This window comes from Rousettus aegyptiacus, unplaced genomic scaffold (genome assembly GCF_014176215.1).
Source record: "Rousettus aegyptiacus isolate mRouAeg1 unplaced genomic scaffold, mRouAeg1.p scaffold_m13_p_2, whole genome shotgun sequence".
Taxonomy (NCBI): Eukaryota; Metazoa; Chordata; class Mammalia; order Chiroptera; family Pteropodidae; genus Rousettus; species Rousettus aegyptiacus.
In genome coordinates this window covers 53545136-53558738 of record NW_023416295.1, presented here as the reverse complement: position 1 = coordinate 53558738, position 13603 = coordinate 53545136, and positions in this window count along the sequence as shown.

Genomic DNA, 13603 nt, shown 5'->3' with positions numbered 1-13603 from the left:
ATGCATTGAATAGTTCCAAAATAATTATGAGGGCAAATTATGGTTGCCATGAACTTCTCTTGCCATGTCAGAGAACTGAGAAATAAGGCGTGACAGAGGATAGCATCTGATTAGCTTGAACATGCTGGAAAAATGATTGGTGTAAGTGTTACCACAGATTTAGAAAGCACGATGTTTAAGCATCCAGTGAGATTTGCATACCTGAGGAACCGCAGTTCAAATAGCAAAGTGTGAGGTCAATAAAGAATAACTAGTTAAGAAATTCAATTGGTAGCTATTTTCCTCATACTTTTTTTATACTTATGATTTAATCCCCGTTGATCCGAACTGCTATTAGTAGATACTGATAGAATCAAAAGCTTAGGTTTAAGGTAAGTACACTCATTTCTTTAAAATAATCATAGGTCTTTTTTTCCCCCCATTTATAATGACAGTACCATAATCATTGCAAATTTATGTCCAACTGAATTCTAATGCTTTCCACTAGCCTTTATGTTTAGTTGTTGGGTGATATACTGTCTTGGTGTTTTGTTTAGTCTGTAAAAAGAGGGTTGCCTTTGGCTCAGGGTTCTAGTCTCTAAAATAGAATGCACAAATAAAGATGAACATGATGTGAACATTTGTATCCTATCCTAATCCAATATTTTCATTTTTTTGTTTCTTTTTTTCTCTTCCTTTTGTTTCTTTCCTCTGTCTTCCTCTCTCTCTCCTTCTCCCTCTCTTTAAATGGTTGTAGGCATCTCCACAAGGACAGATGTTTGATGGGAATCTTATCAATCTCCCTCTATAAGCCCCAATTTTCCCCTGTCTTCCCTTCTGGTTCAAGAGAATCATAATCACATGGAAAACTGACAAGTGCCATAGCCAGTGAGTGGACACTGTCCAGTATATTTCTAATCTCTGCATTCTACCCCAAAGTGATCAACTGGCAGGATCGAGGCCATAGATACTCAAGGAAATCATAGATGTTCTTAATTAGGCAGTCTGAAAATATTTAAACATTGAGAGGAATATAATTTGTGATTTTTGATTGTAGCACTGATAATTTTTATTCCATTACAGCCATTTTAATCATAACCATAGTCACAAATATGATTTTTATTTATATTTCTTCAAAAAAAATGATACTCTAAGCGAACAGGTTTTTTTTTTCTCTTTAAAAAAGATCACATACGTGATGACAAAATAAAATAAAACCAAATGAATATGATGAATATGTGTGAGTATATTGACAGTAATGCTCAACAATGCTACTAAAAAAGAATGTCCTAGTCAATGGCAAGGGACCTGAGTTCTGTTCCTAAGTCTGTCATTAAGTGATATTTGAAAACATTCAATCACGAGTACCTCTAGACCTTGGTTTTCTTACCTGTATAATGATAAAAGTGGATGAGATGAAATATAAAGATCTCCACAGGCAAAAATTCTATGACTTTTTTATTTTTGCTTAATAGAATAAAATCATGTCATTGTAGAATACAAACACTTTAAATTCATGATACCGCAATTTGAAGTTGTGACATAGAGTTAGGGAAGAGTGTCTGGGACAGAAAGAAAACATCATTTCTCCCTTTAGATGCTTTTCCAAACTTGATGAGAGTCTAAATGCCTCACAGCCCCACGCCATTATTTCTCTTGCAGTTTCTCCAACATTAAATACTAACCCTTCGCCCATCAAACTAAAACAACTTAGGCCACTAAAAAGCAGGACATCTTAGTATGTTTCACTCCACTGTGGGAAAAATGTAAGTTAATCAACTGATAAATCTGGTTTAGTGTGGCCCATAAAGTAATACCTATTGGCACCTGAAATTTTAGATGCTGAGCAGTACACAGCAGGTCAAAAGAAATAGATACCAAACAAAAGAGAACACAGCACACTTACTTTCCATCAGTCCAAACCTTGGATCTATCAGCTACCAACAGTGGTAGGTGGTAGGAAGATATCACTGATGTATGGAATGAGAGAATATAATTTTAATATAAAGCAATTAAAAACACTTTTTTAAAAAAAGAAGGATGACTATAACCCAGTCCTCAATAATGTGTAATAATTGGCACATTGTTTAATTGATTTTACTTTTTAAAAGTTAATTTCTTTACTTTTTATTGTTAGTCATGGATTGCGGCATTGAAATTAACATAAAGGTGAGGATAACACATGATCTTTACATGTCATCTTATTAAAATGAAGCTATTTTTAATACTTTTAAGAGGCCTATCAGAAAACACAATTTATATCCTCAAAGTATATTTTGTCAGTTTCAAGTATAATTTTTGCATTCATATTCTTTTATGAATTTTAATGGAGACACTTAAATTGTAATTATTCCTCTCAGCTCAAATGCAGGTAACAAATGGAATTCAATCAGTGTTTGCGCATAATGACCATCATTAAGAGAGAAATAATAATGACATTCTCTCTGCATTAAACTTGCAGACTCTTTACACAATGATCTGAATCCCATTATTGATCTCCATGGAGATATGCAATTGTCACCTATTCTGCATAATATCTGAATGTTAAATACATTTGTTTGGAACAAATATTTTAATGAATACAGTCAGTTCCACTTAATTAACTATCTGATAACTGAATATTTTTACTTAATAATTCAACTTGAAATATCAAAATTGTTCTATTTTTTATTCAAATGCACTTGAGATTAGTCATAGATACTCATTTGAATGTTCATAAAATGTATGTAGAGTTTAAAATTCCCCTTGGCTTTCTTTAGAGTACATCCATTAGAGGGACAGTGAAGAGGTATTTTTCATGTGTTTGAAACAATTTTTCCTCTTAGTGTTGTTTAAAATAAGCCTTTAGAAGATTACTTATAAAATGTATCTTCTCACCAAAATCCTTCTGTCATCTAACTTCCTTTTATCATAGAATTATCCATAAGAATACTACTATTCATATTTACTTACATGTATACATTTTAATATGGGCATTAGGTTAGGGGAAGAAAATATGAATAAAATATTGAAGTCACTTGTGCAGAAAGCTCTAGGAAAGTCATAATTGTTGAGTATTTACCCTTTTGTACTTTAAGAAAGAGAATTCAAGATAATAATTTATAATAATAGTAATAATAAATACTATGAATAATGACTAGATTAACTATTTTGGCCATGCGAGAAGTGTCACAGACCAGCATCAACACTCTCACTTTAGGTAATGTTATACCAATCAATTCCACAAATATTTGCTCAGCACCAACCCCAAGTCCAGCACTGCACTAGAGAGTGATGAAAACATATGAGTAAGACAACAGGCCTCGCTCAGGAAACCCATGATGCGGTGAGAAAAAACACACAGTAAGCTGTGGCACAGGTGACAAACACTAATGGTTTAAAAGACGTGTAACAGAAGCATGGAGGTGAAAATGATTGGTCCCATGGACCAAGAGAGATCAGGAAGTCTTCAGAGAGATGGTAAACATCTGTGTCTTACATGATAAACAGAATTTTGCCCGGTTTAAAAATATGAGTAGAAAAGTTTTAGATAAAGTAAAAAAAAGAGTTACATGAACAAAGCTTGGAGGCATAAAAATATGTGCATCTTTCTGAGTACAATAAGGTTAGTCCAATTCAGCTACAATTTGGGGTGCATAATGATCAGCTCAGGTGAGTGAGCCTATAAAAATTTCTCTTATAATTACAATTTATTAAACATTTTCTAGGTACCAGGAGCTTAACATATATCTCAAACTCTTGGTAAAACACTGTCCTATATCATTCATATAATAAGAAAGTTACATTTAGAGATGTTAAGTGACCTACCCAATACCACCTAGCCAATAAATAATGGGGCTGGAATTTTGGACCAGGTCTACTGGTGTCTAAAGCCTGAACTCTAAGTGAAGTTTAAAACAAGGTTGGAAAATCCTTCAATTGCATGCTTAGGGAACTGGAGAAGTATTGAATGATTTTCAGCAGGAGAATGACATAATCAGATCAATAATTTAGAAAAAGAATTTGAGTCATATTGTGGGCATCGAATTAGAAGTAATGAAATTTGAGGCAAATCTACAAATTATAAAGTTGTTTTACTAGTCTCTGTGAGAGTATTTCAACTAGCAGAATGACAATGAGAATAGAAAGGGGACAGGTGCAGCAGACTTCTTGCAGTAAAATCGATAAGACTTGGTTTCAGATTGGGTAACTGAGAATATGAAAAAGTCATTAGTGAAGAAAAAAATAATTTTATGTTCCCCTTCTAAATCTCTGAAGATGGTGTAAAGTTTATGCTAAAACCAGAAAGTTTCCACAGATTGAAACTACGTTGATTTAAAAACACATTAATTTTATTTCCAGGAGGCCCTAGGAAAATTCAGCAAGGCTATAGTTTTCCTTCATGTTAACTTCCATTTTAGTGACCATTCTTTCTGATTTTCTATTTCTCCTCAGTGTCTGGGCACCTAATCTGAAAAGAAACTATCTGATTAAATCATGTGTAAATACCAGTGACAATGTGTTAGTTTTTCAACACTACTAAGACAGTATTGTTTCATGAAGTGCAATATTCAAGACAAGAATTCAAAAATATTCACTTACTTATTAATTTCTTGAGTGTCAAGCATGTCCAAGTCTCTTGGCATAGAAAGAAAATAATGACACAGTCCACATAAGGTATTTTGCATGTGGGGCAGACAAGAATCTTTCGGAGCCAGAATAATATTGCCCCACTCTTCTCTGTAGATGTTCATGCCCTAATCTGTAAACTGTGACTATGTTTCTGCTACACAGCAAAAGGAATTTTCCAAATGAAATTGAGGGTAAGGACCTTAAAATAAGAAAATTATCCTGGATTATCTGGATGAGCCCAATATAGTAACACAGGCCCTTAGAAATGAAAGAGGGAGACAGAATTCAGTGAGAGAGTTGCAACAGAAGAAAAGACTAGAGATTCAAAGCATGAGCAGAACTCAATCCACACTGTTGGCTTTGCATATGGAAGAAGATGACCACATACCACAGAATATGTACCCTCTAGCAGTGGGGAACTTCCTTTAGCGGAGAGCTGAGGAATGGGTGTATCAGTCCTACACCTACAAGGAACTGATTTCTACCAATAACATGAATGAGCAAGAAAATAGATTTTCCCCTAGACAATCTGACCTGCAGAACTGTACAAGGATAAAATTTGGTTGTTTTAGGTGGCTAAGTTTTTGGTAATTCATTACTGCTGTGATAAAAAAACAAATACAAATGGGAATAAAAATAATGCTTACCTTAAAAAAATATAGATAATACTAAATGTAATAATGCATTACTGCATCTCATGTGTAGAAAACAATAAAAGCAATTAGCTATTTCTTTTGTCATAACAGACATGGTTCTAAGTTTAGCCCTTGATCCACAAACAATTTTTCCATTTTACTAGGAGTGCCATGTGACATGCCAGCCATTTCCTGTGTTCATGACCTACTGCCATCAGTTTTAGAAAGATGACTCTGAATCCTAGCTTAATTTATAGGCAGACTTTCAAGTCTTCATAGTCTTTTGGGGGGCCCAATTCCCCCATGACTATAATGGGAATGCAATAAAGTCTAATTCCTTAGAGAAAGATACAAGTTCTGGTCCTTATCATAATTTTCCCAAACAAAATGCAATAGTTCTTAGAGTCAGCTCAAATACAACTTATATTACTAAAGAGAACATTCCATCCTTTAGCCAAAAAGCATTTGCATTCAAGTCAATGATTATATCATGATTTCTCATAAGGAACAATGGGGTTAGTGTTTCCTTTATAGTCAGACGCTAAAGGTCAAATTCAGGTGTTTAGCAGAGAGAGACAGCGTGATTTCTCACTTATTTTGCTGCTCAGGCTTCATTCTCCTTACTAAGGCAATTAAACCTTATTTTTGCTTTGAAAGGGCCACCTGTAGTAGATGCTGTTGATGCTCAGCACATGTCTCCTTATAGTTTACCATCTCAGTGTACGATGGCCCAACTTCCACGTGCTAACATCTACATCTCTGCCTAACGGGCTTTCTCTGGTCTCCAGGGTTCTTTTTGTCTGTGTGTCTGGCAGGACAGAGTCCTGAGGAATTAACTCTTGAGGAGTGTGTGTCAGTCAATGGCTGATGGGAGTTAGGGTGTACATTTCCTGTTTCTCTCAGCTGGGGTAGCTGGAGTTTCCTGGTAGGATTAGGTTCCAGTGACCAAAGGTGGCAACTTGCTCAATTAGTTGTCACTTATTGGCTGCCTTTCCTTTCTAAACAATCTCATCGCTTCTCCATTGGTGTTTCCTGAGATCTCCTTCCAAATAACTATTTGCATTTGAATCTTTGCCTGAGGGTTGGATTCTAGAGGAATCCCCAACAAGATGCTAAGCTTTTTCTGCTCCTAGGAGATGAGCTTTTACTGAAGTTGATTGACCTTATGCTTTTAAGGATGAAGCGTGTAACAGTTACCTAAATCTGTCAGCGCTTTCCATCCTTCATCTTCACCTTGCTCTTGCCCATGGTAGGTTTAGAGATAAGAACATGACACTATCAGAGCCAGTGATTATAGACATTATTAATTTGCAAGTTAGGGAATACATATTTTGAACACATACTATGTTCCAAGTACATTCTGAGTATTACTGGAGTAAAAAAACCCCAAATTTATGTGGTACCCTTTCTGAGTTCTTACTGTCCAGGGGAAAAATAATTATTAAACAAATAGTTATTTAAATAAAATATGTGCAGGGGAAGTGGTGAGGTAGATGGAGTAAAAGGGGTCAAATATATGGTGACAGAAAGAAACCTAACTACGGGAAGGGGACACCAAATGCAATATATATATACACCTTATTATTAAATTATACACCTGAAACTTACTGGATTTTATTAACCAATGTCACCCCCCCAAATAATTAATTAATTTAAATAATGAATGAATGAATAAATAAATAAATAAAGATAGATAGATAAATCGATAGATAAATAAAATATGTCCAGTCATTTCTTCTTATCCGTGGGGCATATGTTTCAAGACTCCCCATTGGATGCCTGAAACTGCAAATAGTACTGAACCCTATATATATTGTTTTGTTCCTATACACACACTTTATGGCTTCTCTTTGTCATATTCAAATTTCCAGTGTCACTACTCCTTCTATAGGGCCATTAGTAAGTTAAATAAAGGTTACTTGAACACAAAAGCTATGATGCCACAATAGTCGATCTGATAACTGATAGCAACTAAGTGACTGACGAGTGGGTCGTGTATACAGTGGTGGTACATCGGACAAAGGGATGATTCGCATCCCAGTCTGGACCGAATGGGATGGTGGGAAATCTCATCATGCTATTATGAACAGCACATAAGTTAAAACTTACGAATTGTGTATTTCTGGAATTTTCCATTTAATACTTTTGGCCTGCAATTGACTGCAAGACTAACTCTAGGGAAGCAAAACTGCTGATAAGGGGAACTACTGTAATTACGATTGTGGTAAGTACTGTTTCAGAAGAATAAAGTGCATTGTTATTTTTAAATGAAAGTGTCTTTCAGCTTTTGGAAGTTTACTAAGTTTTTTAAAAACTCAGAAGTTTCAGGTATGGTGACTTATCTGTTTAATATTTTATTACTATAATAATAAACATAGCACCTTAGGACCAATGCAACTTTTACCGTAGTTCTTACTCTGACTGCTCAGACTAAGAAGCATACATCATAAAATGAAACGACTATTTTAATACAGAGGTGAAGATGACTTGCAGTTATATGAACATTCATCTGCTCAAATGCTAAGCATTGGTTATATCTGTCAAGAAATATAGGAAGTGATAAGGAAAACTATTTTATTGAATGTACTTATCTTGGTCCACTATGGCTGCTATAATAAAATACCATTGACTAAGTGTCTTATAAACAACAGAAATTTATTTCTCACAGTTCTGGAGGCCAGCGGTCTGAGATCAGAGTGCCAGCATGGTTGGGTGAGGGCCCTCTTCCATATTCTAGAACCCTCACTGTGTCCTCACATGTGAGTGGGGCTAAGGAGCACTGTGGCGTCTCTTTTACAGAAGCACTAATCACATTTATGAGAGGTTCACGCTCATGACCTACTCGCTTACTAAAAGCCCCATCCCCTAACATCATACTTTGCTCATGAGGAGTCCAACATGTGAATTTTAGGTGGACACAAACATTCAGACCATAATAGTACTTTTGCCCAACAATGAAGAATTGATTAGATAAGTGAACATTAAAGGTGAAAAGTGACTATGTCATCTGGATGTCTTTGATTTTCTAAAAAAAAAAAAAAAAAAAAAAGTGGTGAGGGAATGTATCCATATTTTTCAGGTTTATTAGACTCTGATAATACACCTAGCAGGCTAAGCTCTGCTTAACTAGATTCTCCTGAGGGCAGGCCTTGTTAAGAAGAACAGAATGCTGTGACATATTTCAAAATGATTCCTTTTCCTCTCCCCCTGCTTGAAGCATGGGTTTGGTTTTGTTTTGTTTTGTTTTGTTTTGTTTTGTTTTGTTTTGTTTTGTTTTGTTTTGTTTTCTAATATATACTGTGAATACCTGGTCTAGGCCCCGGAAATAAAAGTTTCAATAGCATGGAGCCCTCCTGTGACTGGGTTCCCCTGGAGTTTTTCACTCTCAGACTTGCCCACACTGAACCTCCAGGAGTTCATTAATTCCAGCTCAGTTTTTACTATACCCTCCTCATCTCCCCAACTAGTTCCCATGGCAATTACCACTCCTGTGTCTCTGCTGAGGTCAGCCATGACCCCCTGTATTTGACTGTCTCACCAATCTTGGGGAAAATGGTTTGCCCTGTGTACTCCTCTCTCTTCTGAATTTAAGAATTGTTAATTTTTCAGTCTGTTCAGCTTTTCACTTGTTAGGACAGAGTTGCAACTTCTAAGTTCCTTACATATAAAACCAGAAAAAATGAGTACTTTTCTTAAATTTTGACATTAGTTTCTGAACTTTCTTTTCCTTTTAATGTATTTTCTCCACAGCTAATATTCCATTTATTATTTCATAGAGTTCGTATGCTTTAATTCCTTTAGAATGAATGTAGTTCCTGCCTATAAAAACGATCAGTTTCACCTGACGAATGATTAAAAATGACCTCAAATATAACTTTTCTATATAATTTTTAATAGAAAATTTAAAAATAACCTCTATATTTAACATATTATAATATTCTATTTACTTACACATTTCTATAAGCTTAAAATTGTTTTCTCTTTCAATTTTTCTCTATTTTTGTCATTGAATGCACATATATAATACAGAAAATTTATTTAGTAAACAATTAGAGAGTAAATCTTGTGTCTCCTATGTTTTTATTAACAACAATTCAAGCCTCCTCTTTCATTACTATTCTTGTATTTTAACTTGAGGGTTTATTTATTCATTTATTAACCTGAGAAAATTTCAAGAAGGCTGAAGTGATGAAGTCTGTGAACTTTGATTAGTTTAATTATTCATTTCTAAAATATATGCTAGGATCTCGATTTCTTAAAAAAAAACAATCGGACAATTTCTGCCTTTTAATTTGAAGCATCAGACTATTTATAATTAATATAATTGTTGATATCATTTGGGTTAAATTTACCCTCTAATCATTTATTTTCTACGTTTTCTATATGTTCTTTATTCCTTTGTTTTTCCTTTCCTGACTTCTTTTGGATTGAGTAATTTTTATGATTCTCTTTCTTCTCTCTAGTATTGGCTTGTTAGCTATTCTGCTTGGAATATTTTTAATAGTTTCTTTAAAGTTTACCTTATAAGCATCTACATTCAAATATGATACTACTTTTCATGTAGTGTTAGAGGCTTATAATATTGTTCAAATTCTGCCTGCCATCTTTTGTGTTATTGTCCTACATTTTACTTCTTTAAATGCTTTAAACTCCAAGATACATTGTTGTTATCGTTGCTTTAAACATTAGGTATCTTTTGAAGAAATTGAAAATTGAGAAAAAATTTTCATAGTTACCAACATATTTATTATTTCCAAGTTTCTGCATGAAGAATTTCTTCTAACACTTCTTGTAGGTCCACTCTTCTGGCAATGAATCTCTCTCGGCTTTTGTTTGTCTGAAATAAAAATTTTAATTTATTCTGCTTTCATTTTACAGAGAGATTTTTATTGGGCATACAATTCTAGATTTGCAGTTTTTTTTTTCTTCCAGTACTTTAATTCATTCTATCATTTTATTCTATCTAGAATTTTATATCATTTTATTGTCTTCTTGCCTGTACGTTTTCTATTACGAAGTATGATGTAGTTCTTATTTGTTTGTTTGTTTGTTTATATGTATGTGTATTTTCCTCTAGCTGCTTTTAAGATTTTCTCTTTATGATTGTTTTTTATAAATTTGATTATAATGTGCATTGGTGTGGATCCATCTATCTATATATCTATGAATCTATGTATCTATCACCTATCATGTATCCACCATTTGTGTATTTATTTTGCTTGGTGTTCATTGAGAATCTAGGATCTGTAGGCTTAGAGTAGTCAACAAATTTTAAAAAAGTTTTACTTTTTATATCTTCAGATTTTTTTTTTTTTTTTGCAAGGCAACCCTTGGTTAACCTCACAGATTGCAAGGAGCTTGTCAGCTTACAATCCCTTATTTTTTTATTTTTTTATGCCTACAGCACCTGGTCTTCCTAGGTGGTCTCCTATCCAAGTACTAACCACACCCGAAACTGCTTAGCTTCCGAGATCAGACAGAATCAGGCTTGTTCGAGGTGGCATGGTCGTAGACTTCAGATTTTTGGGGCTCCATCTCTTTCCTTCTTTTTTGTACTCTAATTACACATGTTATACAAATTGATATTGTCACAAAGCTTACTGATGCTCTGTTTATTTTTTATTTTACTTTTTGCTTTTCTTTTTTGATAGTTCTCTTTATGTGTCTGAGTTCACTGAACTTTTCTTCTCCAACGTCTAGTCTACTCTTATGCCATCCAGTGTATTTTTCACTTCAAACATTGAATTTTTTACACCTAGAGGTTTCCTATATCTTTCATCCTTGTCTCAGTACGTTTATGTTGTTCTTCATATCCTTGAGCATGTTTACAAGATTCATAAGAGCTTTTTTTCAGGTTATGATCTAGTAATTCTACCATGTCTATTATTTTTGGGTTTATTTATTATATTTTTCTCTTAGTCACATTATCCCACATTTTTGTATATCCGATCATTTTGGTTTCTATGCTGGAAATAATGGATTTTACATTGTTGGGTACTGAATTTTATTGTAGACTTTTAAAGAGTGTTGGATTTTATTCTGACACACAGGTAAGTATTCCTAGATAAGTATGATTCCTTTAAGGCTCTTAATTTTCTTGTGACAGGTCCAGAGCAGCTTTATATATGGAGCTAACTTAGATCTACTATTTAACGCAAACTTTCTAAAAACCTATTCTTTGTCTAATGTATTTTAAGGTTTTTCTTCTATGGTTGGTTGGAATAAAACTATCTCTACCTATGTTTAAACTTGGGAATTGTTCAACCAACTACTTTCTCACTATTTTTCAGTGGTTCTTTTCCCAGACTCAGGGATATTTTTTCCCTCAGGAATGGGCAAATCAGCCAAAGCCTTAAGGGGATCCTCTTGCAGACTCCCAAGCTCTTTCCTGTTTATTTCTCATAATCTTCTCTGTAAAATCTCATTCTTGGCATCCTTGAGCTCTGATAACTATCTTCTCAACTCATTGCCCCCACTCCAGTCTTTATTTCAGTTTTTTGTGCTATGGCCTGAAACCTGGCTCCAGGTAGTAAGCTAGGGCAATCAAAAAGCTTGCCTTATTTTCCCCTTCTTTCAGTAATTTTAATACTCTGCTGCCTATTATCTTCTGTCTGAAAGTTGTTAATATACATTTTTAAAAATTAGTTTTCTAGTCATTTATAGTGAGATGGAGAAAGTGGGTATGTGTTTTTATTCTCTATGTTTATATCATAACTTCTATTCTAGTAGCCAGAAACTTGTGACAGTTTGTGTGTGTGTGTGTGTGTGTGTGTGTGTGTGTATTTTAATCATATTGTTGATGTGTCATGTGGCTCTGCCCAATTTCTCTTGTGAAATGTTCTCCTTCATTTGTTCATGGCATGTTCTGACTACTTACTGCAAGGAAATCTTTTCATTTCTAGATGACACCTTTAATTTGGAGTAAACTGGTAAGAAGAACCATTTTAGAGAAAGGAGAAAGCAAAGGAAATTGAAGTTCATGGACATTTGATGAGACATAATGATGAGACATACATTTTATTCCACACTACTTCTTATAATACACAAATACATAGTCACCTTAAACACAAACACGTACTTGGTACATACATGTGCCATGCAGCTAGAGGTCCACAGCTGCAAAAGTAGCTTCCAAAAAGTTTGTCTCCTTCTTTCCTGCATGTACCCTTACCTCTAAAATTTATTCCCTTGAACTCTCATCTGGTTAACGAAGAAAGATCTCTTCCAGCCTACTAGTAAACCTTTGAAATATTGAGGTTTTGCAAATGTCACAGTACTTGTTTCTCCTATGAGTAGCCTGCTCCTCCACTATTCTTCCTGCCAATAAAACACATTTGAGGTAATATGTAGAATTTGTCAGAGTTTCTTTTAGTAACTAGCATTTAAAGCGCATAACTCCCTTGTGGAGCTGAGGTTATGTCTCCTTTTTTTGTATATTCCTGCAATTTGGCACAACAGTATTTTTGTGCCCAAATTTTACATATTCTTTCAAATGGGTTGAACTTCTTTACCTATTTCTAGACTAAAAATTAACTCAAATTTTTACTGTTATATCTGACATATTTGTTCAGTTTCTGAAGAAACATTACAGAGTTATTCTCCAAGATATTGGAATAATTTGCAGATGAGCTTGCTAAACACATACTTTAATATTGGTAGAAACTGAAAGGTGCCGAAAACTAGATAAGAGCAATTGCTATTTAAAAAATCTTTACAAAATGTTAGGTAACGAAAAAAAGCACACTGACATTTCTGAGAATTATTCTACTATAGTTGATCAAATATATGTTTGATAAATTTTCGGACGGAGTAGTAATCCTTAGAAGTGCAAATAGTTTTAAGAATGTAATTCAAGCTATCTCAAATAAATTGTTTTTTAAAAAAAGTGTATTAAACTGGCAAGGCAAGGAAATATAAATATAATATACCTACATATAACTTAGCAAGTGAAAAGTTTTATAATATTCCTGTGGAAAATAAGAAAATATGGATTATAAAATAATTCAAAAAGCCTCATAATGATTTAGATGACTGGACACAAAATTTAATAATTAATAAGTGAATGTCAACATAAAGGAAAGTTGAAAATGGCATACTATAGCTTTCTGTACTGGGCTTTGATTTATCAATGGATGAGATAAAAACAAAAATTGCTTACTTGCCAAATTTCTATTCAAATGTTTTGAAAATAATGGTGAATATTTTTTTCATATCAGAATCATGATCTATAAGATCTTGGCAGGAAGGGACAACAGACTGCAGTGGCAGATATTTCTACATAACAACACATCTAGTCAAAATCTTTTGACTTTTGAATTTTAGGTGACTATTAATTTAATATTAGACAATAGTGTATTGAGGGCCAAAGTTTTTATTAT